This window comes from Brachycentrus maculatus, unplaced genomic scaffold (genome assembly GCF_059751285.1).
Source record: "Brachycentrus maculatus isolate JH-2025_06_01 unplaced genomic scaffold, ASM5975128v1 h1tg000589l, whole genome shotgun sequence".
Taxonomy (NCBI): domain Eukaryota; kingdom Metazoa; phylum Arthropoda; class Insecta; order Trichoptera; family Brachycentridae; genus Brachycentrus; species Brachycentrus maculatus.
This window is the reverse complement of record NW_028281329.1, coordinates 1,812,019-1,838,403: the sequence shown is the minus strand read 5'-3', so window position 1 is coordinate 1,838,403 and position 26,385 is coordinate 1,812,019. Positions and strand designations below refer to the sequence as shown.

Below are 26,385 nucleotides of genomic sequence, written 5' to 3'. Positions count from 1 at the left end.
TAGTGTCGAGATTTTATTGACATCATGTCATAGATTAAGATGTTGGAGATGGAAATATAAAAGGCCGGGTTGGATAATAGGGTTTGAAAAAATGTCATCGGCCCGTATAAATGATCACTTAAATGAAGGCAAACCTTGAATTTTATTGAAAAAGTGAAATTAATAATCATATATACGAATAAGGCATTTGTATTTTAAATGTAATTTATTATGATTCCTGAACACAACACAAAATAGTTAGGTATTGCTCGTACCATAAAAGAAGACATAATAAAGAAAATTTGCTCAGTTTTTGTATTGTATACGTCTAATTGGCGGTATCACGATACTGCATCGTTAGTGTTAAAACACAATTTTGTCTGTGTTAGTACCATATTCAAGTTAATTTTCATGTTTCACGAAAAAAATATAGTCAAATACTAAAGCATGGATTTTTTTTCGATTGCGGCGACCTAATCGCATATGATCTCTCTAATATTCTTTATGAATTATTGAAACGTTTTGTTTTAACTTTATTCTTTACTTAAGATTACCCTGAATCGGTACCTGAATCGTGAGACTGGTCACCTTGTATAGATGTAATTCACGTCAGCATATCATTGCAACAATTTGATGCAGTTGCTTCTGCACCATTGGATGCGGATAATAGTAAAAAGAATAATAATAATAATAAGAAGAAGAAGAATAAGAAGAAGAAGAAGAAGAAGAAAAAGAAGAATAAGGTTATTTTGGATAGATCCATTGCAATCGGAATTAAATGTTATACTCATAGTATTGTTGTCATTTATTACAAGTCATTTCAGCCCTATTTTTTCTCTGAAATTTGTAAATGATTGAACACTTTTTGTTTTTGGTCATAAATCAACTTTTTGGCGTCAAGATAAATACTTTTTCGGATAACACATAAAAAAAAACTTTTATTTTTATTTTTACAATTTGTTTAAAAATCACTCTTGAAATGTATCATCAAAATTATTGGAATGCTTGGTATGTTTATAAACATATTAATAATATACTTCAATGTAGGTAATTGGTCTTTTATAATAAAAAAATAATAAATATGAATTATTTTGTGCAAATAACACAACCTTGTGCAATCATGCATGCAATTATATTCATTGACAAATAACCAATAAAATATCTAATTTTACCTAGAGAGCTTAATTGATTATTTTTTGGTTTGATCATTATGAAGAGGGGTATAAATAATATTTATTATATGATATGTTACAAGTACCGATAACCGTGGAAATTCGCGGAATAGGCGATAAAAAAGTACATGACAAGCGATAAAAATTGTTTGATGACCCAAGAATTTAGCCATGGGAAAATGGGAAATTTAGAGATAAATGTGAAATGATTATTCATATTCTACAAATGACCTATATATATTATTAATGTCATAAATAAATAAAACTAAAAATAACGTTCTGTCAATTCATTTTGATTTCAATAATTTGTATTTAAAAAAATATATTTTAGACTATTCTTTGTTAGCAAATGATAAATATTTTGCCCCCACCAGAAATACGAGAAACCGTCAAATATTTTATTGTAATAACAGCCAGTCAGTGTCTGGATTCAATACTGATGTATAGCAATACACCGAATGCAAAACCACGTCAGTGCTTTCGCGGACCATATCGTTATCTGGAATATGTAACTTCTTAACACTAAACCAATCATAATTTTAAAAAAATTGGCTAATGCATAATTTCTTGTTTTATACTATATGTTCATTCCTGTTTAGATAAGTACTTTTCGAACCAATAAAATACGAAAAGAGAAAACACATAATTTTATCATAAAGTATACAACTGTAATATGGTTTACTATGTACGAATTGGCTACGCCATCAATAAAGAAAAAAAGATATCTTCGGTAATCTAACAATATTCAAAACCTCACAAGGTATTATTGCAATCTGATTTGAAGAACAGTAATATTTACAGGGGTAAAATGTAAAAATTGTTTAATGACCCAAGAAATAAGCTATAGAAAAATAGAAAAAATAAAAGATAAATATGAAATGATTAAATACATTTTACAAATGACCAATATTCAGTTAATATAATTAATAAATTAGGCATTAATAATTTTCTTTTAATTAATTTTGAGATTTATTCGGTAATCTAACAATACTGAAAACCTTGTAAGATGTTGCAAGCTGACTTAAAGAACGGTCATTTTTACAGGGGTACAATATAAAGATTGTTCGATGACCCAAGAATTTAGCTATGGAAAAATGGGAAATTAAGAGATATATATGAAATGATTATATATATTTGACAAATGTCGTACACATAATTAATATCATACATAATTTAGGCTAACAACTATTTTCCATCAATTGATTATTAGTTATCTTCGGTAGTCCAAAAAAACTGAAAACCTTGTAAGATATTACAAGCTGGCTTGAAGAACAATAATTTTTACAGGGGTATAATGTAAAAATTGTTTGATGATCCAAAAATTAGTAGTGGTAAAATGAGAAATCAAGAGATACATGTAAAATGATTATATATATGTATATTTGACGAATGACCTACATATAATTAAAGTCATTAATAAATAAGGCTTAAAATAAATCTATCAATTCATTTTTAGTTATCTTCGGTAATCTAACAAAAGTGAAAAACTTGCAAGGTGTTGCAAGCTGATTTGAAGAGCAGTCATTTTTACAAGGCACCATTTACATACTTGGTTACTTATATTTTTTCTTATTTTTTTAGGGTTAAATATTATCGTGAGGTATTAACTAAATATGTATCATATTATTTTCACAAATCAAATCGAAGATTTATTTTTAATACAATATTAGAAGATTTTTTACCGTTTATTCTAAAATGCACTCATTTTTTACAGGGGCACAATTTATGTGGTTGCATATATTTTTGCAAGTATTATCGTGAGATATCAAGCAAAAATCATTCAAATCAAATCGAAAAAAAATTCTAAATTTTTATTTTTACGGTTTTACAATATTACTGCAATACTTGAGCAATAAGTTTTTTTACCGTTAATGAAATAATGAACTTGCTTTGTATAATAAAATCGTACACAGTCACCAATAAATAACACAACATCATCATAACACAAACAATTGTCGCCGTACAAATGTACACACACGTGAAAATGATACGGTATTAATTTTAATTATTTTTGTTTACACGTCGGTGTTAGCAGAAGTTTTATAACCTCAAAAACGTCAAAGGAAAACGGCGAGCGCGGCGGGCGCCAAATCGATCCGCACGGGAAATTCGCGTCCGAAAATGTGAATGACGTCTCCAAAATGGCGGCCGGGGAGAAGAGGGATTTTATAATGATTTTGTACTCACGCTGCGATGGACTTGGACAGCGGCCAGCGCTCCATGGAGGCCTGGTACTTCATGTTCTCGATCTGCTTCTTCAGTGCGTCCTTATCCATGGCTGCTAAGATACTGGCGTCCATAGCGCAGGCTCAGCTCCCAGATGCGCTTGCGTCGACTCGCCGACCGAGGGGCGGTAGAGGGCGGAGGGGGGGCTCCCTGCGTAATATTCCTGTAACAAAACTCCATTCAAACGGCAGAATGCGGAACGCAGTGCATTTTTTTCGGAACTGTCATTGCACTCTCTCGTTTTAAATTTAGGTATATGTACTCTAATCTACTCCATGGAAATTCGACCTTTTATGCATTGCAAATTGCACTGATCTTGTTTTTTGCTTTTAAGCGCATTTTACAGTAAAAACAAAACTATTTTGTATGTGTAGTTATTGTTGTTAGGAGTCGAAATAACGGCGGGTATGTATGACGAGATGCATGAACGTGGAGAGGTGAAGAATGTTTGCAAAGACAGAGTGGAGTGGCGTTCTATTCTCTCTGCCTACCCCTGCGGGGAAGCGGCGTGATGCTTCTTAGTTAGTTAGTTGTGGTAATGAATGTTTATTCATTTATTATTTTATTTTCGCCCCACAGTGTAGTTAGTGGTTAGCGTGCTTAACTACCATGCTGGAGGTCACGGGTTCGATTCCCATGAGGGTTAAAAATAAATATTAGTGATTTTTCAGTATAAACCCTGGAACGGTAACTGAAGCAGAAGGCTGATCACCTTTCCTTCTTATATTTAACGATCAAGATAAAATTGCTTCTATACGATGCAGTGCCTTATGCACCATTGGGTGCGGATAAGGGTTAAAAATTTTTTTATAAGTTATTATTTATCATCTCTTGACTTATTTTGACACTTTTCGAATTTGCGAGAAGCTCTTGAAATTTGCATGTGATTATAGTTATGTTTGTATGGTAGACACTGTTAATTTATTTGTTGGAAAATATTCACAAAGCGATAATTCGCAGCTAAAAATAAAACTTTGGAATTAACCATATAACAAATACTAAACATTGAAAGCAGAAAAAAAACTTTTATAACATTGCATAGTAATAATTTAATATTTCATTATCTATCGCTTATGTCTTCATTGCTTTCCAACGCAGATATGATTTGATCACTTAAATATGAGTCTCTATTACGAGGATCGATTGTAATGGAGACTGCCACCGAGACACCTAATTAAACAAAGGTATTGTAGACAGTATAATCATATATATGTACACATTCCAAATGATATACGAGTTGTTACTGTTATAGAGACCACACCTTAAATTAGGTGAATAACAGTAATAAAAAATATCAACCTTTTGTAAATTTTTCAGTTCTCACCAAAGTTACTTAAAATGATCATTTTATTTTAAAATCTATACATTAATAACAAGTGAACTGATAAAATATTTAAAAAAAATCTAATTTATATTTGAACTTTGTGATTTTCCATTTCATAAATAAAATGTAACTTTGTTTTAAAATCACTATAAATATTTAATTATAATGTTTACCGGTTTCGAAGCTAACCGCTTCTTTATCAATATTGATTTATCAGTACCAAATCGTCAAATACACAAAAGTTTATTAGAGGTTTTCGAAGCATAAGTACGACTCAATGTTTTATAATTAATCGCGTCGTTAATCACTTCATCATATGTTCAAATTCATAACCATCCCTTGTACTGACGCTCATGATCTATGTAATAAAATTATAAAGGCAACTTATTGCATTTAGTTTAAGATTTAATGATTATTTATTTTAAATAACAATAAATTGTTACCATCCAATACCTCAGTCATACAAAAGTTTTAAGTTACTTACAAAATACTGTATTTTTTTATTATTTATGTCAATACGATACCAATCAAAATAAAAATATCGAATAAATCTTGGTAAACGAAAAACGTAAGAATCCGATATTTAAGAAAAAAATTCTAAAATTGACACGCTAATGACATTTTTTAATGTTAATTAAATTAAATTTATCATGAAAAGATCGCTCTATTGATTTAATCTTCTGAATAAGTGTAATTTGATAAATGTTATTTGTAGGTTAATAAGGCTTTCAGGATTTTTTTCAATGTAAGTTAAGCAACTGAACATTATTCAGGTTGAAGACCGTAATCAGGTTAAAGCAATATAAGAAAATCTGAGGGGAGAGTACACGTCTATCTCCATAAATCTTACTGCATTGTGCAAACAAAGCAACCCCACGCCGATATGCGGAAGGAGAGGCGTGAAGAAAGTGACGTCATTTAAAAAAATGGCCGATAGCTGAATTGGAGAGAAAATGTGACGCCTAAGACTATGTTTGAGCGATCCATCAAGGCTGATAGGTCCCAAAGGCTAAAACATGCCCAATCGATTACCCGTGAAATGATTTTACTTTGGGATGTCGCCGAAGTGAAAACGTGTCAATATACCCAGTCAAATAATATATAATGGATCGTTTAACAAAATGTTACAGAAATCGCTTCATGATTCTGGTAACACTTAGAGGAATAAAGGGATCGACAATCATAGAACGTAGTTCTTCCATATAACAGAAACAATTCACAAACATAAAAAATCTACTCATAGTCTCACAATAATATTAAAATAGACATTACTTAATCATTTTCCTCTGTAATTTATTTCATATAATTGTTTAATAAAATATTCATAAAATATATATCGATTCAATAATCTTTTTATCTTTTCATATTCTTTGATCTGTTATTATTTTGAAACCTTCATTTAGCGCCTTTCTTTAGTTTAATGTATTTATTCATTATTATCTTTTAGGTATAGTGTGTGAAAATTTCTTAAATTTTTTTGTTGTTATTATTTTTGTATACCTGTGACTCACGTTTTGTAATTTTACCTTTTTATCATTTGTAGCCTCGTTAGAATTTTTATACGAGTATAACAAATGTATGAGACTACCTTTTGAATTGTATCATAAAACATATATCGTTTCTCGCATTCGCATAAGTTCGGGGCCGGGTTTTGGTTCCATTATTTGAGTTTCTAGATTCATACCCACCCTACCACAATATGATTTTTTTAAAACTATTTTTATTTTTTAATAACGAGTCGCTTTTATCCACGAAAAAACCATAAAATTAAAGTATTTACCTTTATTATTTAATACAAAATTAAACACTTGAATATACCACTTAATGAGTTTTATTTATATATCGTAGTCATACGGGAGAAAGTGACCAAGTGTATTTTTTACAAAAACGTGATTATTGACCATTTGATATCTTACAAGCTTAATATTGCCCCGGAAAAATCCCAAAGCCAATTTAAACATGGAAGTATTATTAATTGACTTGTCAAAAATGACTAACTGCATTGATGTTTGTTTTCTTGCCAAGCAAAAGTGACTTAAATGGCCCTCCTGACTTTCTCTTGTACGACTACGATATATACGACTAGTTTCGAAAACTCACAGAAACTAGTCGTATATATAAAAAAAACTTTTTAAGTAGTATATTCAAGTGTTTCTGTTTTTTTAAATAATCAACATGTCATTCCACAAAGTTAATGCCGAATCAATAAACAATATATTAATGTATATACTAAGAACACAGATTCTCTTCTAACTATAAAAAGCTGTCCTATCGCATTCCCAGATCTGATACAGAAGCATGTAGGCTTCCTGACAGACATTCTTTTGTCAATATTTTTTTTGTTTGTTTTATGAACTAAGTTGCGAAATTTATAGAAAATTTGAAACAAAATTGTATCCTGATTTGACTGTGATTTGACATTAAAAATCTTTCAATCTCCTTATCACTGTTAATCTAAATAAACCTATGTTAATAAAACCACCACCAAATTTTATATATTATTATCTTTTAGTTTAAAAAACAACAACCTGTGTAAGACATTAGTAGTAAAGTACACATTGAGTATTGCAATACGAATATTACGCTTCAGATGTCAGCCAAATGTAACATTATGTAGGTTCACAACCAAAACTAATTTTCGGTGGACTCCGTTGGGAATAAAACCGGGCCCTTATGTGTGATCGTACGAAGCTCTAATTATTGATCACTACACTGCGAAGGCGAAAAAAACCTTAAATTATTGCGTTCAGGTAAACATTTTACTGTGAAATGTAAATCCGTGTCTACTTGTAACCTAATTCAGCTTCAAAGGCAGGGTTTAAAAATAAATTCTGCTCACCCTCCTAAAGCGCCACCCTTGTTGTGCTGTAGCAAAGGGGTGATATTGTAAGGTTGGGCGCGTTAAATGGGGGCAACAACCCCCTAGTACTAGTCGTACCCATATCCAATATCCATACATCAATACCTAACGAGGAAGGATTGTCATTCGGACACCCTGTATTAATGAAACCTAACATTACAAATTGTTTCAAACTATTGTTTGTCATATGGGTACCTATATCTGATCGATATCTTTATTAAGAATATCCATGTTTTTCTCTATGCTTATTACTCATTTTTAATAACATATTTCGTGTGATGTTCGACTCTGAGGTGTATAGTTGGCGTGTTTAGCTACCATGCTAGAGGTCCTGGGTTCGATTCCCAAGGGGGGGGGGGTGAAAATAAATATTAGTAATTTTACACTCATATTTATTTAATATTACCCTGGACTGGTCTCTGAAGAGCAGGAATGATTACCTTGCCTTTATGTATGTAACGATCAAAATAACACTGTTTCAAAACGATGCACTATTGGGTGTGGATAAAGTTAAGAAGAAGAAGACAAACATCTGTTGATGAAAATAACCGTAGTTTTCGAAACTAGTCATGTGTAATGAATAAAGCTCAATAATCTGTATTAAACAAGTGTTAGTTTTTTAAAATAATCAACATATCATTCTACAAAGTTAATACCGAATCAAAAATAATATACTTTAAATCACTCTAAATGTAACATTGTGATATCTGAAAAAATATTGTTTTCATCTCTCCAAAAATTACTGCCAAATGCGAGTGTATTTTGATTTATTGACCATTAGAATAACAGTGTGCCATCTGATTCCGATACTCCTTTCAGTTTTATGATAACTATTGATTTGTGTTCGTACGTTAACGTACTTTTTCGCAAATTTATGGATATTTAGTTTTGATTGTGCGAATAAATCTGAAACTTTATGAGAAAGTATCACAAATTGTTCGTTGAAGCATAACCGTGTTTTCTACAGGGACACATTAAAAACAATGTTATTTTTTTAAGGTTAAAACGGACCCCAATCAGTCATTTTATGGTTGATGAAGTTATCATTTATGCCATGTTAAAAACCAGAATCGAATGCAGGTACAGACAATAGTAATAATGAGTTTTACTTTAAAAATAATTGGATGCTGATATTGCTACTCTATTTTTTTTAACAAGATAAACAAAGTTTAAAATAAAGAATCATAATTAAAAATAACGTTATTTTAAGGTTTAAATGAACCCCAATAAGTCTTGACAGGGTTGATGAAGTTATCATTAATGCCATGTTAAAAACCAGGTCCGAGTGCAGGTACAGACAATACATATTTATAGTGGGTTTTATTTTTAGCGCTCGTCCAAAATAAATAGAGTGCCAATATCGCTATTTTGTTATTTTTTGTAAACAAGATAAACTAAGAGTTAAAAATTAAGAACTGTAAATGACTATCAGAATAAAAATATATATATTTGTATTTTGAAAATAACTTAATTATGTTTTTCTGTCTAACATCGTCGAATGGTAAGCTTTATTGTTTATCGTGAGATTCTTATTTTGATTCCCGGAATATACTTGTGACTTTATTTTTTACAATTTGTATTACTTATGTATTATCCTTTATAAGTTTATTTTCCGTTAGGAATTAAAACGCATTAAATTGTCCAATTACAAACAATAGTTATGCAACCCTGTGTGCCCTCGCCATTGCTCCTATTCTCATTTCTTATGTAGGTACTTGTTCATATCGAAACCTTTTTCAATAATGTAAAATATAACAAAAATATTAAAAATAGATTTATATTTCGAAACCAAAATTTTGATTAAAACGACATTTACTTTAACTACACTCATACTCAAGCTTAATGTGATATTGTCATAAAATGGGAGCTATTTTCGCACTCACGCCTTCTAAATTCTATTTGTATTTGGTTTGACTGTAATATGTGACATCATTGAGGCAGCATGGATATCAAAAAAATATTTAAAACATGTTCGTGATGAATAATTAAATATATAATTTTGATGACGATTAAAAAAGATAGTTTTAGTGATTTAGTTTTAGTTTATATATTTAGTTATATATACACAAACACAAATTACTGTGATTCCTTACCTAGCAACGGTCCTGTGCAGGCGACTTTATTGCATAATGTTCTTAATTAGGTTCTAACTACAGCTACGCTTGAGAGACAGCTGGTAGTGTTCAAAATTCCTGTCATTTACAAGTCCCTCCAAAGTTTCCATACTAGTTCACTCAATACCTTCCCGACTCGAGAGCTACAGGGTTCCCATTTATAAGTCAGGATTATATTGTAAAAATTTTCTGACAAATAAATGAACAAGTTAAAAAAAATCTATACTCATTTATATTCTAGAAATATAGGTTTATTTGCATAACATTTTCCGCTACTCCAAAATTATTTTTAATATTTTGACATGAATAACATCGAAATTATTTTTATATGGAATGTAAGATATTTTTTTTATCTTCTTTGTTTTATATTGGTATATGCAGCGATATTCTCATTAGTACGTTTTGTCTCTACGACTACTCGTAATAAATATTCCAATCTTTCATATACCGCCTTGATCAAGTTTTTATTAATTTCGATTTGCATATTTAATCATTATAAAAGCGTTTGCATGCATAAAAAGTAAATTCTAACCCTCATCAAATTGAAACTAAGCATAGGGAACCAAATTTGTGTTTCCATGTGGGTTGCTACATAAAATGTGTGAATGCACGATTATTATCTTTTTTTATAAAAAATGTTACATGAATCATTTTATGAAGGCCCAATTTACAAATAATTTTCTTTTTGAAGCTGAATATTTTGGTATATTTTTTTCGATTACTGATTAATTTTCCAGACATGAATTTTCCGAATTACTGCCATCTTGCGGAGTTATTTCAAAGGTTAACTTTTCCATTTCGTCGGTAAAACAGTGAGTATTGTTTGGTTTGGTTATAAAGTCGAATTGACACGAATAAATATTTCTAATAGCTCTCGTATTATATTATACTAAAAACGTTTAATTCGGAAGTAATCAAATTAAATTGATAAAGTACGCAAATTATCTGAAAATTGATTTGAAATGGGTGAATCATCAATAAATATGTACTACTAGAATGAAGATGACGAAAATAATATCTGCTTAAATAAACAGTTTTAATAAAACTTGCCAATGGTTTTTTTGTAAGCCTCCACTCTTGTGCGAATGATTTTAGCTCTTATACATAAAATGCATTGTAATAGTAAAAAATATATACAAGAGGAGATAAAAAGAGGGAGGAAAATAACAAGAACAACGTTGACTGTTATTAAAGAAAATTTAAAATAATTTGTCGATCAACACGAATTAAATCATATTAAAATATAAACAAAAAAATATTGTTACCCTAAATACAACTATGAAACATCATAAATACATATATCGTAGTCGTACAGGAGAAAGTGACCAACTGACAAAACGTAAAATGTTCAGGAGGGCCATTTAACCGTTTTTACACTTTTTTCATCAATTAAAAACAAAGAAATAATGTTTTCACGATTGTGATAATTTTTGTGCGAAAAGAGATGTTTGCTCATATTGGAATGAGTAAATAATATTTTAGAAAATTTTCATCCTAAAGTTTTTAAAATTACTTAAAGCAGTTGGTCACTTTTTCCAGGCAAAAAATCTAGGAAAAAATGTAGATAGTCACTTTTGATTCTTAGAATTAGATTGGAAACGTTAGTTACAGATACAAAAGTTTAGTTCAAAGCATTTTATTTTATTAATTTATGTTAAGAAAGAAACTTTTTTTTGGAAAATAAACTAGCTGGTAACATAACATATTTTTTTTAAATAACAACTTTTTAAAATTAAATATACAAAAAGTAAAGAAGTATAATTCTGACTCAGATTCAGAATCTAAGTTTGGTTCTTGTGCTCTGTCTTCTTTAATATTGACAGAAAGTGATCTGTGCCACCAATACTATTCCCGTAGAATTGCACCAGTATCACCAACAATTTTTTCTTCTTTTTCTTAGTTCTTTGTATAAATAATTTAATGGAGGAAAAATTACTGAAAATCCTCACCCAAATACTGACAGGATTTTAAAATCTTCGTTATACGAATACTAAAACATATTTTTTCCTGGAGCTCATATCGCAAGCATTTAATTTGCAGCCATGAAACAATTTCGCTGTCTTCATTTTTATAGGGTTTTTAGTCATGTTTTTGGCAAATTGATTTGAGTTCTGTTTATGTCTCCGTAGTGTCATGGTAAGCGTGTTTAGCTACCGTGCTGGAGGTCCTGGGTTCGATTCCCAGGGGGGGCTGAAAGTAAATATTAGTGATTTTACACTATAATATTTATTTCATATTACCCTGGACTGGTCCCTGAAGCGTAGGAGTGATCATCTTGCCTTCATGTAAGTAACGATAAAGATAACACTGCATCAATACGATGCAGTGCTCTATGCACCATTAGGTGCGGATAAAGGTTAGAAGAAGATTTGAGATCTAACATATCGTCAAATCTTAATTCATGTACATTATATGGATCACTCTTTCTTGATTTTTACACATTTTCATCAACAATTTACTTCTACTGGCCATTTGACTTCGAATTCAGTCACTTTGTTTCTCTAGAAACATTTAAATGTCGAATGTTTCATACCGAACTTTAACTAACTTCATGGTGTTGAAAATTGTTACAACAAGCAATAATGTCCAACTGTCACTTGGTCACTTTTGCTTGTAAAGAAAATAAACATCAATGCAGTTAGTCATTTTTAACAAGTCAAAATATTATACTTCCAAGTTTAAATTCGCTCTGGGATTTTTTTCAGGGCAGTATGAAGCTAGTAAGATGTCAAATAGTTAATAATCACGTTTTTGTAAAAACTGCAGTTGGTCACTTTCTCCTGTATGACTACGATATTTACATCACTGGGTTTACATTGTCTACAACTATATAATATCCAGTGGTCGAAATGGAACAATTTAACAACTGGCGCCTCATAAGGGTAAAGTACACATTATCCAGAGCTTTTAAATTGCGGAACTCGAGGCATAAAAGTGTAAAAGAAATGCTCGATAAAGTTCTTACTTACACGTATGTGCAGTCCATATGTGCATGAGTGAAAACTATTATTGCTCCATTTACATTTTCTTTTAAACTTATATTTAGAGTTCAAAATTTTAAAAGGTTTGAAAGACAAAATCGTTCTACTGTTTATACACAAATTAGTCTACTCCGTGGCATTGCGTTTTGTGAGGTAGTTTTTTAAGCAATAAATAATAGTCTAAAAACATCGGTGGACATGAAACTTTATATTATGTGGCCCATTCGAATATTTTTTTTTCAAAATTAAAACTAGTAAATGGTTTGAGATTTCAGAATTTGTCTTATCCGTACAGATTTTGAACAGTTGGTACAAATGGAAAGAAGAAAAATATCTAAAGAAGAGGCTCTAATGGCAGTTTTAATAACAGTAAGTCTTTCTATTCTACTTCTACGAGACAACTTCACACTACACACTGTAACATTGTTGTTGTTCTGTAACTTGTCTCAAATTTTCTATCCGAGGTAAGATACCATAAATTTGAGATTTCGGTCTAAGCTTCTCAGCACACGTGCGTCTTTCGTTTTCTGAATTTCGTCGCATTTCATTTTCAGACACCGTATGCTATTTGAAAATGTTGCGGAATACATCGAAACACGTGTAATAATAGATTGTAAGAAATAGTGGTATTTACGAAGTTAAACTGAAATTTAAATGTTTCTGTTTTACCTATAGGCAATGGCGGAATTCTATTCAAAGATACTTTTTCTACTAGTGTGAATTTATCTTAACGATCTCGATAGACTTATTCAATACAAACGGAGGGCCATCCGGTTGTCAGTGAAACCTTATCTTAGTAAATACATTAAGTTTCCTTAATTTTTTATGTTTTGTAAGCATTCACGTGATGATATAACGTTAGTAACGTTAACAATTTAACTTCCTTTACTTTATAGAGATAGGACTTCACCAACATCGGAAATCATAGCTTAAACTAATTGCCTCCTAAAATATTTTTCCTGTGTGGATCAAACGTAAGAAGTAATTAAGTAAAAAAAGAATTTGCGCTTAATTTAATCAAATACGACAAAACGTTTGCCAGGGAAAGTATGGAGTTGACAAAAATTGAGGAAGCAAAAGGACATAAAGATTGATAAATCTTGATTTAGTGGTGTTTTATTTAGAAAATATGATATGATGAATAAAAAAAAAGAACTATGTCACAAATATTGAATGATACAAGATTTCGAATCCACTGTGTCTATTGTATTGTTGTATCTATTTTAGTGTTTTTAGGGATCAACCTTATTCATTCATTATTAACGATACACATCCACTATTATTTTTAAGACATAAAAACCAAATATGCTTTAAATCCTTGTTAATAGGCAAGGAGAATTTTATAAGGCAAATAATAAACATTAAAAAAATAATCAAATACGACAAACAGCATACGTAAGTGAAAGGATGCCAAAGTGTGGGTTCGTTTACAAGATTTCGAATAACTAAGAATCAATTTAATTTGGAAATAAGGCATTACTATATACAATACCAATACCAGCCGACAGTGGCTGACAGAGTTTCAAATTTAAATAAACAGCAGCTAGTATGATCACAAATTTGAATAATTTTAAATTCAAGTAGTTGAATTAAGTACATCTAGCAGCTATGATGACAACAAATCGATACTTATAAATTTGCATAGTTTAAATTTAAATTAATTCTTCAAACTTGAATAATTCAGATCTTAAGTAATGATAACTTTATTAACAATTTAAATTTAGAATACTTTGAAGCAATTCTACTTTTTGTTTTCATCTGTGAATTTTCTGAACACACATTTTATGAAGGTTTCTGATTTACGTCGCAGACGAAGTTTTATTCGAAAAATTCAGATGAAGTTTTCAACTGAAATATATTATATATTTGTACAAATTTTCACAAAAGTAATGTGGTGAATGTTACAAAATGTATGACGTGATTACTAAAATTAGCCAACGAAAGGTCTAGGATCTGTAATTGGTCAGACTTCCATATTCTAATTATAACAGGATTCTTCATTTATATTGTGATATTTCTTTCTTTTTTCTCTAATCTACATAGAGTAGTGCAAAACGCACTGATTCAGATAATACTTAAAAGATTTAATCAAAATTATTAGAACTAACTAACTAACCATCACACTTATTCCCCTTAGGGGTAGGAAGAGAGAATAGCATGCTACCACCACTCTATCTTAGCAAACATTTTTCGCTTCTTCCACATTCCAATATCTCCTCACCCATATCCAGCGATATTTCAACTCCTGACCTGACTTCTATTTATATATGTGTATATATATTTACATTTATATATATATATATATATATATATATATATATATATATATATATATATATATATATATATATATATATATATATATATTTATATATATATATATATATATATATATATATATATATATATATGTATATATATATATATATATATATATATATATATATATATATATATATATATATATATATATATTTACATTTATATATAAATATATATATATATATATATATATATATATATATATATATATATATATATATATATATATATATATATATATATATATATATATATATATATATATATATTGTGTGTACGTGTGTGTATATAATACAACTTGCCTGACCACGAACTTACAATTCGAATCTTTAACAGCTTCCAAATTAAACCAATAACTCCAATCTTGATACCAATGATTTTTCCAAACTTAAATCTGTAGGATGATACACCACAAACTTGAATATTTACGAAAAGGAACAACTCCCACTATTAATTAGTTTAAAAGGGACAATTAGCACTTTCCCCAACGATTCCCGACCTCTGCGCTCGGCCGAGCCCTAATTGCGCGCGTGCAGAATGACTTGTCTCCGCGCACACACTGGCGGACTGGGTAGGTACTGAATACTGAGAGTGCGAGTCTAGGAGTCATGACATCTTCTTCACTTGACTGTCATTAGTGCGACAGACGCTGGGCCCTGTGCCTTGTACGAACTGTGGAGGTAGGTGCCAGTCATTAAATACTGTAGGAAAAATGAACAATTGTCCCAGCGGCGCCGCGTGATGAACTATATGAAAATAATAAGTCAACTAAACTCTATTCCATTGAGTTGTCAATGGAGGTCAAATATAAAAGTGAAGGTTTACAGATAAGAGATTTTTTTCAGCACCACTTTATTTTACCTACTAATGAAACAAATAAAAGTATTTATGTAATGATTGTTTCAAATTTGATGTTTTTACTATTATTTTTATTCCGTAGTGTAATGGTCAGCACGCTCGGCTACCGTTCTGGAGGTCTTGGGTTCGATTCCCAGGGGGGGTAAAATAAATATAAGTAATGTTTTCACTGTACTATTTATTCAATATTACCCTGGACTGGTACCTAATGCGGAGGGCTGATCACCTTTCCTTCATGTGTAAACGATCAAGATAACACTGCGTTTGTATTACGCAGTGCCCTATGCACTATTGGGGTGCGGATAAGGGTTTTATTTTTATTATTATTCTTATTATTACAGTATATTCATTTTCTGTCTCATGCAATTTCTGATATACTCATAGATATCTACTACCCTTCATTAAACTCATACAAACTTTTTGTTTGTTTGTTGAAGAAGTGTTATTATTGATGTGTCACTCAATTGGGGGTGCTTTGCCGAAAAAAGTATTATTATTGAAGAAGTGTTATTATTTAACGATTAAATTAAAAGAATAAGGTTTCTCGTTATTATGTATGAAATTTGTAAATCGATTTATTTTTTGGTCTGTTTTTTTTTTCTCTTCTTACTGTATCATTTAAAAATACTAATTGAATATCACTAGTAACATTTCAATGCAATTTTTTCGTGCAAAATGTGTTAAATTCACCATTTTACGAGTATTTTACAAAATGATGTATACAAGATGTATACAGTCTCTAAAAGGTTCCATGACATTATCGCAGTACCGAATTTGCTTTATAAGTAGACGTGATTATTAGCTATTGGTCTGGCGATAAACGCCCTGGAGTGTGATGGGCAATGGAGTATGGACGGGTAATAGGCATGATATTTGTTTAGTAGAACAGTACCACCCGCACGCCACTGTATTTGACCTAACCCCGATCTGCCTGTTTAGTGTCAATGGGCGTCGCCTCCGAAACAAAGTCTGCAACTCCAACGCGAAACAGTCATTAGGGCACTTTGTAACAGTGATCATTAACAAAATAAAAATTTGATAAATATTGTCATATTATCTTATGACATCTCAATGTACATGAAGAAGTATTATTTTTTGACATTTCATCAAAGATGAAGAAGAATATGGAAGTCTGGGCATTTACGGGGCTTACGACCGTCATAGGCTGGTTTGAGTGATCACTTTACACACGTGTAACATTCACCAATTCTACCCATTATTGACAACCACACTACTCAAATTCTTCGAAGTTCTATATATATGAACCAATTTAGAAACTTTGTTCTTCACTAGAACTTCACTAGAGACATCTATTGGTGAGATGTAAAGAAGCTTTTTTATTAAGCAGAAACTCTTATATTAGTATGTGAGATCCGAATCCCGGATTATAATCACACACATGAGAAACGCCAGAAAATACCATTTTCATTTTTATTATTAAGCTTATAATTTGACCAGATAATTTATTTACAACATTTTGAGTGTGTCCAAATACTTGTTCACAAAATCTGGATTATCTCCAATTACAGGAGTTATTTTCATATTATTTTTTGACATTTCATCAAAGATGAAGAAGAATATGGAAGTCTGGGCATTTACGGGGCTTACGACCGTCATAGGCTGGTTTGAGTGATCACTTTACACACGTGTAACATTCACCAATTCTACCCATTATTGACAACCACACTACTCAAATTCTTCGAAGTTCTATATATATGAACCAATTTAGAAACTTTGTTCTTGAATCACTAGAACTTCACTAGAGACATCTATTGGTGAGATGTAAAGAAGCTTTTTTATTAAGCAGAAACTCTTATATTATTAATAAAAAAGCTTCTTTACATCTCACCAATAGATGTCTCTAGTGAAGTTCTAGTGATTCAAGAACAAAGTTTCTAAATTGGTTCATATATATAGAACTTCGAAGAATTTGAGTAGTGTGGTTGTCAATAATGGGTAGAATTGGTGAATGTTACACGTGTGTAAAGTGATCACTCAAACCAGCCTATGACGGTCGTAAGCCCCGTAAATGCCCAGACTTCCATATTCTTCTTCATCTTTGATGAAATGTCAAAAAATAATATGAAAATAACTCCTGTAATTGGAGATAATCCAGATTTTGTGAACAAGTATTTGGACACACTCAAAATGTTGTACATGAAGAAGAATGTAGAAACAATATTATTTTGAAAAAAATTAACGCTGTACTTATTATTCATAGTTTTTCGTGTAATACCACCCAAAAATCACTATGGGTGGGATAACTGAAAATAAAAGATGGATGATAACGAGAGTGTTTAGTACTTTAAATACACAGTTAATGATGTTTTTTGAAATACAATTATTTTGGTCTTTATAAGAAACTGAAGTTTATTATTTTTTGAGATCTCATCAAAGATGAAGAAGAATATGGATGTCAAGGCATTTACGGGGCTTACGACCAACATAGGCTGGTTTAAGTGATCACTTTACCTACGTGTAACATTCACTAACTCCTATAATTAAAATAACTCCGATTAAAATAACGAGATAATCCAGATTTGTGAACAAGTATTTGGACACTCAAAATGTTGTTAAGAAATATTGTCAGTTGAAAACATGGTCCGACATTTTGAGTGTGTCCAAATACTTGTTAAGAAATCTGAGTTATTCCAATTAGGAGTTATTTTACATTTTTGACATCGCAACATGGATGTAGAAGACATTAAAAATATCGGTATTTACAGGGATTACGATCTGTCATAGGCTGGTTGAGTGGTCATACATGTGTAATGTGCAACATTCACCATTCTACCCATTATTGACAATCACATTACTCTAATTTTGGAAGTCATACATGTATGATCAATTTCATAACGTTCCGTGATCGAGTTCACGACAGCCATCTATGATTGGATGCTTTCATAACAGAGGCCTTTTTATTTGTATTCAAGATCCAAACCCGGATTATTTTACATACTGGTAACCTATTCGTATTCTACTCATATTCTTCTTCATCTGTGTTAAGATGTCAAAAATCTTAAATAACCACTAAGTGGATAAATTCAGATTTGTGAACAAGTATTTGAACACACTCAAAATGTTGTGAACAAAATAACTGGTCAAAGTATAAGCTGTATAAAAATTATCGATCAGGTTTTTAGGCGTTTCCCAATACCTAAAATATTGCAAAATACTTTCATTCGGTTGCAAAAATCTTAATTTGGTATGCACTGCATTCCATACATATTTTAATTAAAAAAAAATGAAATTTTTAAAATCAATAAATTTTTTGAAATATTTAGACATTTTTACTCGAAATAACCTTTACTTTTTGTGTTAAAGCACAATACCGCCTTGGAAAAAATCCGACAAGTTGTACTCGTACGAAACCAATACTTCATATTTTTTTGTATTCATTAAAAGTGCCTTGTAATGTAAAAACTATGTAGAGTTTACGTATTCTATTCTAGTTAAAAATAGATTTACACGCAAGGGAGCTTTTGAAAATAAATGAAATATAACCATACTTCTGCCAACAAAGACATCGAATTGAAAAATTACAGTAGATGAGTTAAGTATTTTTTTTTAATCTTGCGGGGATGATTTTTTTCTAAACAATTGATGATAAACGTGGGAGATTTAGGTCGATTAAAAGACAAAAGTGATTTGGGGCTTAGATTATAAGGTTTAACGATTTATAAATTTGAAAAATCGCTAATAAATTTTGGAAGAATAAGTGAAGAACGACGGCGACTTCGTCGGGAAGGAGGCAACTAAAAAATACAACATCTAGAAGGCAATGGATTAAAAAAAATAGTTATGTCATTTCCAAGCAATTTTTTTAAATAAAAAAAACATTTCACTTGATTTTAACATTAGTAACTATACTGTGCGTAAATTTTTAAAAAGTCCGTTAGATACTATTTTTAAATTAAGATAAAAAAACACTTATTGTATTTTTTTTTTACCAAATTAAACGTTTTTGTTTGGTTGTAATTATTTTTCCAAGTGCTTTATCAGCATAGAATTATTAAACATTTTTTTTTATTGAAAATATTTTCGCACCCATTTTGCTTCTGGCAGTCCTACATCGGATTAAAAGCGTTACAATGACTATTATGTCGATAGCACTATGAAATTCAAAGAATAATTCTAAAGAAATATGAAAATGAGTATATTAGAATACACCATTATAACTAACAATGTATGAAGCGGTCAATGGAATAGAAATAAATGATAATAAAGATGGAAGGGGGTTTAGTTAAAGAGTACAGTAAATATCAAAACGCGAAGTCAAAACTGATTTAAATAAACACATTTCATAAAATGTTAGACTAAGCCTGAAATTGCTTTAAATAAGTTAACTTTTTTTTTTAAACCTTGTGTCTTGAAATTTTCTCTAGAATCTATACTCTAGATTAACGAAAGAGACCAATGAAGATATATTAAGTATTCAATGCCTTTTATTTAAAAATGAATAATAGGACATATACGAGTACTTTACAATAAGTTTCTCAACTAAGACGGAGTATGTAATGGCACCAGCGTCAACTGAAATTTCGCATGTATCAAAAATACAACTAACTTATGAAAGGAATTCAATACGAGTGCATATTTATATATTTTAAAATTAAGTACATTATGCATTCAATAATGAGGAGAATGGTGAACGTTACACAAGTGTATACAGTTATCACTTAAGGCTGCCGAATACCAGGTCGTAAGCCCTGGAAGCCTCAGGCTTCTATCTTCTATCTAGCTTTTTTTCTCAATTAAGACACCTTCATCTAATTATTAAATTCAAATAAGACCGTTATAGATTTGAAAAAAAATATATTAGATTATTTTTTGTCCAGTTGCTATTTCGTCGCAATAAAAAAATATTGTCAGCAATTTTCACAAATATTTTTTTCATTCATTGATTCGGCAGTCACTTTGTGGTAAAATCTATCCATTTTTAATTAATGTTTTACTTAGTAAATACCACAATTTCTTAAAACCTACAGTATATTTTTTTTTATTTACAAAGTTTTGTGCTTATTGATTTTATCGTTTTTAAATGCACTCAAAACTTCAACAGTTCCCACGATATGATAATACTTTCAATTTGAAATTCCTGGAACGGAACAGTGTATTGGTCCACCAGACCGCGAGTGAGTCGATCCAGACATCTTCTCGGAGATTGAGGTAACCCCTCGGGACCGCCTGCCCGTATCGTCTGCGCGTCTGCGCTGCTGAAAGGGTTCGCCTGCACGGAAGATGATGCGATATGGGGAGCGGAGCGTATTGAAAATAGATAGACGGCTTGTTTAGGCGCTTTGGGGGTTATGAAACACTATTCGCTTGTTCTCGCTTCTGGATGACATCTGATAACAGTCCTAGACTGCATTTTGGCGAATAACAAATATTGAGAGCGGGATAATAGGCGATTGATAAACATTGGTTGGTATTTCTGTATTCACAGTTTAGTCTGTATTCAAAGTGGTAAATCATAAATATCGACAGTAAAACTACAGGATGTATCACGGGTAATAATGACCGGGTTAATATTTAATCTTGGTAACAGTATTACAGCGTGTATCACAGTGAATGATAATAATTTTTGTGGGAATACAGTAACCATGGCGTGAATGATAATTTTTGATAGTTGGACAATATATATTAAGAAGAATGATAATAATCAAACTACTTGGCAATGTTAAGAGCTCCTAACTCACATTTTGGCTGGCATCGTTCGATAAAAAGGCCACAAAATTTATGAAATTAACGTTCCTTTTAAAAAATTATTAACCTAATGTGCATACTATTTTTTTGAAATATTTTTCAGATTAAGATCATTTGTGGGATAAAACATAAATCTGTTTTATGATAACCTTGAGAAATCTCTAAAAAAACCTTTTAAATAGCTTTTAATCAACAACAACAACAAAAATATTAAATAAAGGGTACACGACAAATTCTTTGAATTAACTGACATATATTATAATTTTCAGTTATTTAATATGGAGTAGATATTTGTAAACCGATTTATATGCACAAAGTAGGAACCTACTCTAGCCACGTATTTTTTTATTATATCCCTAGATAGTATTATAACAACAGATAGACTGCGTAAATAATTCAACACGTTGATAAATATAGTTTATTTTAAATGTCAAACAAGTCTAAATGTTTAATAAGAATTCAATTCACCTGTGAACTTTGAACTTAATCCGTGCATCATGCAACTAATGAGATTATGATGACATTTGAAGTACACGCTTGTATAATGAAACGGTTCTGAGTTAGAAAGGTTTTTACAGCCGACATGATGGTGATTATGATACGATGGTGCTGCAAAGTATATCGAGGCTTTAAGGTCATGTAAACGTATATGAAATGTACCTTGTGTACCACATTCGTTGGTAAAAATGTTGATATAAACTTGAATTTCCACCAAACAAAGCTTTTTGTGAGAAGTTTCGTTGCCCGAATTTTAAAAGTTGTAAATAACTTGATCGGTGTAAAACAAGTCTAAACAAAAATGTCAACAATATTTTTTTCAACCCGAATATTGTTTCAATTATAAGATTTAAACTAATTCCTGACCAATATTCGATGAAAAAATATAATTTTATTCAACATATCGAACATTGACAGCTATCACACAACACAAAAAAAATGCAGAATGAAAATAAAAACATACTTGTGTTAGGTTTTCATTGCGTAAGAAAATAATTGTCAAACGGATTTTATGATAAGTTGAATTTATTTTCAAATTCTCAGATATTAAAAAATAAAACAAATTGAAAGACAGTCTAATTAGAACGAGTTAATTGATTTTTTCTACATTTTAATGTTCAAAAATACAAAATACTAATTGTTTTATTCGATTGATATATGTGAATGATAAATCAATCAAATAAAACAATTAGTTGCCCAAAAACGTTAACAATTTCTGACTATCATTTGTCTACTACACAGGTGTATATTTTCCCGGCACGCTATTAAAATACATAAAAAAATAATCGTCACAACTTTTGTGGAAAAAAATGAGGTCTAATTTTCATATATAATGAGTTTACATCACCCCACATTTATATTTTTATATGTTCTCAAATATTTCTAATAATAATGTAGAATTTTTAATTGTCCTTTAAACATAATCAATAAAAATATTGTATTAACTACATCATTTTGAGCAGAATTTGTAAAACAAATAGTTTTTTGAAAAAATAAAAATAAAGGCCGGATCATTAATCGAAATGGGAGTTCGTTTAAAACTCGCTGAGACAATATTCAGCAGTATGAAGGATGTCTGAAGATCGGATTTAAACTCATTGAAGACTTTGTATTCTCTAGACAATGCTTGGTACTTACTCTTTACTTATATTTTATACAGCTGTAAAGTGTGATACTTCACAAGGACCTAGGATACCCTTTTATTTAGCTTAGAGATTAGTTGTCTATGACAAATTTTAGACGTCATTTCGACGTTTGATTTCGTGAGGAATGTGGAGAAAGGCAAAAGATGCAGTAAACTGTAGTTGTATCTATCAGTAAGGAAATCAGATTTTTTAGCTAGGCTAATAAACTTTTCATGTCTTTTGAAGAAACCATTAAGCTTGTGTCTTTTATATAGCATCTAGTTCCTGACATGCAGGACATCCTCTGCTGACAATTCGTGGACAGTTTTCGTTTAAACTATGGAACCTGACTTAGGAGGACGCTAAGATTTTAGGAGGATTTACTCTTACTCATATATGGAGCAGTATGGATGTAGTAAATAGTAAGTTAATGCATGAGAAATTGAAATGATAGTCATATATTCACAGATGTTAATGTGCATTTCTATAGTGTTACCTAAAATGGCTAGCATGGAAACAACCGTCATTAGTAGCGAGTCATTCACAAACTTTACAAACTAGGTACTTCTGGAGTAATCGACAAAACCTAAGTGATTGACATTTCATTATATTGCCTCAAATTAGAAGTTATGGATTACACCGAACGCTGAATTCAAATACGCGCGTGTTTTTTACCTGAGATAGGTAAAAACAAAATAAAATAAAAGTCTTTTCTCCGCGAAGGCAGCACCATCTATTGATCAAACAACAGCATTTTAAAGACTGTTATAGCGGATACTGTGTTTCATGACAGCTGTCAAAATAAATTTTACCAACAAACACTGCAAAGTAAAATTTCTTTTGACATTCTTTTCCATTTAACCACATCAAGCTACAGCAACGCATAGCCGGGCACAGCTAGTATTTCATAAAAAGAAGATTTTTTTTAAACTCATAAATTAGTTTAATAAACTGCATTCCTATAAATATAAGTGTTAGAGTGCAGATATTGCATTATTATCTTTTATTTTATTTTTATTAAAATACCGTTTTCGTGTTGAAAAAAGTTTTTTTTCTAAATTAATACATGGTAACAATATTTTTTTACACTTTAAAAAAAATCAATTTAAATTTAAATATATTACATACTTATATATTTTTCACGTCCAACCTCTAGCGCGGTCGTTCGCATTCTGAATTTGAAGTTAATTCAACGGTAATAAAATTAAATACATGTTAAATGAGGAACGTCCCTTTATGAGGACAGAATAGTGATGTAACTGTCTAATATACCCCGAGTTCATTTATTAATGTAATGAATAAAATATAAATTATGTAAAGTCAACTTTTCGTTGTTCAGAGGGGCGTCCCACGGGCCCTTAAATTGGTCGCGTGACCGAATTCCTTGTACATTTTCTATTACTCTCCCATTTCATCAGCCTTTGAACGTGTCGGCCCGGTAATATGTTTGATGTATGGTGCTACCATGTTGAAACAATACTTCGATTAGTTTTTTTTATGCACTCGTTCAAAGGTATTAGAACTGTAATATATTGCCTTATACGGGTCTCGAAAAAAGACCGCCAGAAATTATGGTTGACTATTAGTGAACTGTAAATAACCCAACAGTTGTGTTTTATGTCCTTTTTTACTTTAGTACTGGAAATATCAATAAATCGTTTTATAAATGAACATATTTCAGTTTACAACATTTTGAGTGAGTCCAATTACATGTTTACAAATCTGGATTATCTCCAACTATAGGAGTTATTTTTCATATTATTTTTTGACTTCTCATCAACGATGAATCTGCTTAATAAATAGCTTCTTTTCATCACACCAATAGATGTCTCTAGTGAAGTTCTAGTGTTTCAAGAACAATGTTTCAAAATTGGTTCATATATACAGAACTTCCAAGAATTTGATTAGTGCGGTTGTCAATAATGGGTAGAATTAGTGAATGTTACACGTGTGTAAAGCAATACACTAATGAAGTAATAAACACTTAAACCAGCCCATGACGGTCGTCGGCTTCGGTAATGCCCAGACTTCCATATTTTTCTTCACCTTTGATGAGATGTCAAAAAATAATATATTTCAGTTTCTTATACAGACCAAAATAATTGTATTTGAATAACATCATTAACTGTGTAGTTAAAGTACTAAACACTCTCGTTAACATCTATCTTATTTTCAGTTATACCACTCATAGTGATTTTTGAGTGGTATTACACAAAAAACAGAATAATAAGTACGGCTTAATTTTTATTTTACAAAATAATATTGTTTATGAATATTTTTGAAAATTATGAAATGGCTGTGAATTAATTCACAAGGTAAATTGATGTTTCATCGATTCTGTACATTTATAAAATACGTTTAATATTTTTATTATTTTTTTAATGATAAATACAAGTAAATATATATTTTAGTAAAGACTTATTTCTTCGATGTTCTAATATTATACAGAAGTAAATAATTATACCAGCTTTTTCGAATTTGGGTATGTAACCTCGAGTGTCCTAACCTTTGCTGCTATTTTTGTCTACCTACTAATTCTTCTTGAACCTTTACTTGAAGCGCAGGGCTGATCACATTTCCTTAATGTATTTAACAATGAAAATAACGCTACGTATAAATGACGTAGTGCCCTATGCTCCGTTGGGTGAGGATAAGGGTTAGTGAGATAGAGAGAGAGAAAGAGAGAGAGAGAGAGTTTTTTATTATTAAATATATGTATAAATAAATAAAAGAATATAATTACTCACAAGCTCTTTGAAGGTATGTAGCCGATCGTAATCCAGATAACGTGGTATATTAACGAATTTAACCTCACTTGTTAGTTTGATAAAAATTTGGTCACGCAAATTGAAAATTTCCCGCCAATTGTCGGCAATCCGCGCCGAAATTTGCGGTTGGATTTAGCAAACTGTTGCACCGAAGACGAGACTTGATTGGCGGAATTCGATGCTAGATCGATAAGAGCAGAGAGTCATGCAACGTAGGTGAATGGTGACGGTAGACTGAACAGTTGACGGTTCGTTTCCCGGGGGGAGGGGGGTGGAGCTGGTACTATTAGGTGGTCGGTGTGTATGCACTCAGGGGTGCTTAACATTGAGCGCTCTAAAAAAGTAACTAACATTTTTTTATTCATTCTCATCTGATATAATGAAGTTTATGTGGAAGTTTAAGCATTAACTTTAGAAATTTAATTACTTAAGGAAACTTTGAGTAAACACTTT

The 26,385-nt window shown here is 30.8% G+C and overlaps 1 pseudogene across 3 annotated transcripts; it reads right to left on the bottom strand.

Moving 5' to 3' along the window:
* Positions 1-3,327: 3,327 nt before the first annotated feature.
* LOC148301260 (guanine nucleotide-binding protein subunit gamma-e pseudogene) lies at positions 3,328-26,046 on the bottom strand (annotated as a pseudogene). 3 transcript variants are annotated; one of them, XR_015838823.1, is made up of 2 exons: positions 25,912-26,046; positions 3,328-3,540 (listed from the first exon to the last, which is right to left on the bottom strand). The product of XR_015838823.1 is annotated as a guanine nucleotide-binding protein subunit gamma-e pseudogene, transcript variant X1 (transcript). The 3 variants fall into 3 exon arrangements; XR_015838825.1 differs by lacking the exon at positions 25,912-26,046 and adding an exon at positions 15,297-15,435; XR_015838824.1 differs by lacking the exon at positions 25,912-26,046 and adding an exon at positions 15,281-15,417.
* Between the last annotated feature and the right edge of the window lie 339 nt (positions 26,047-26,385).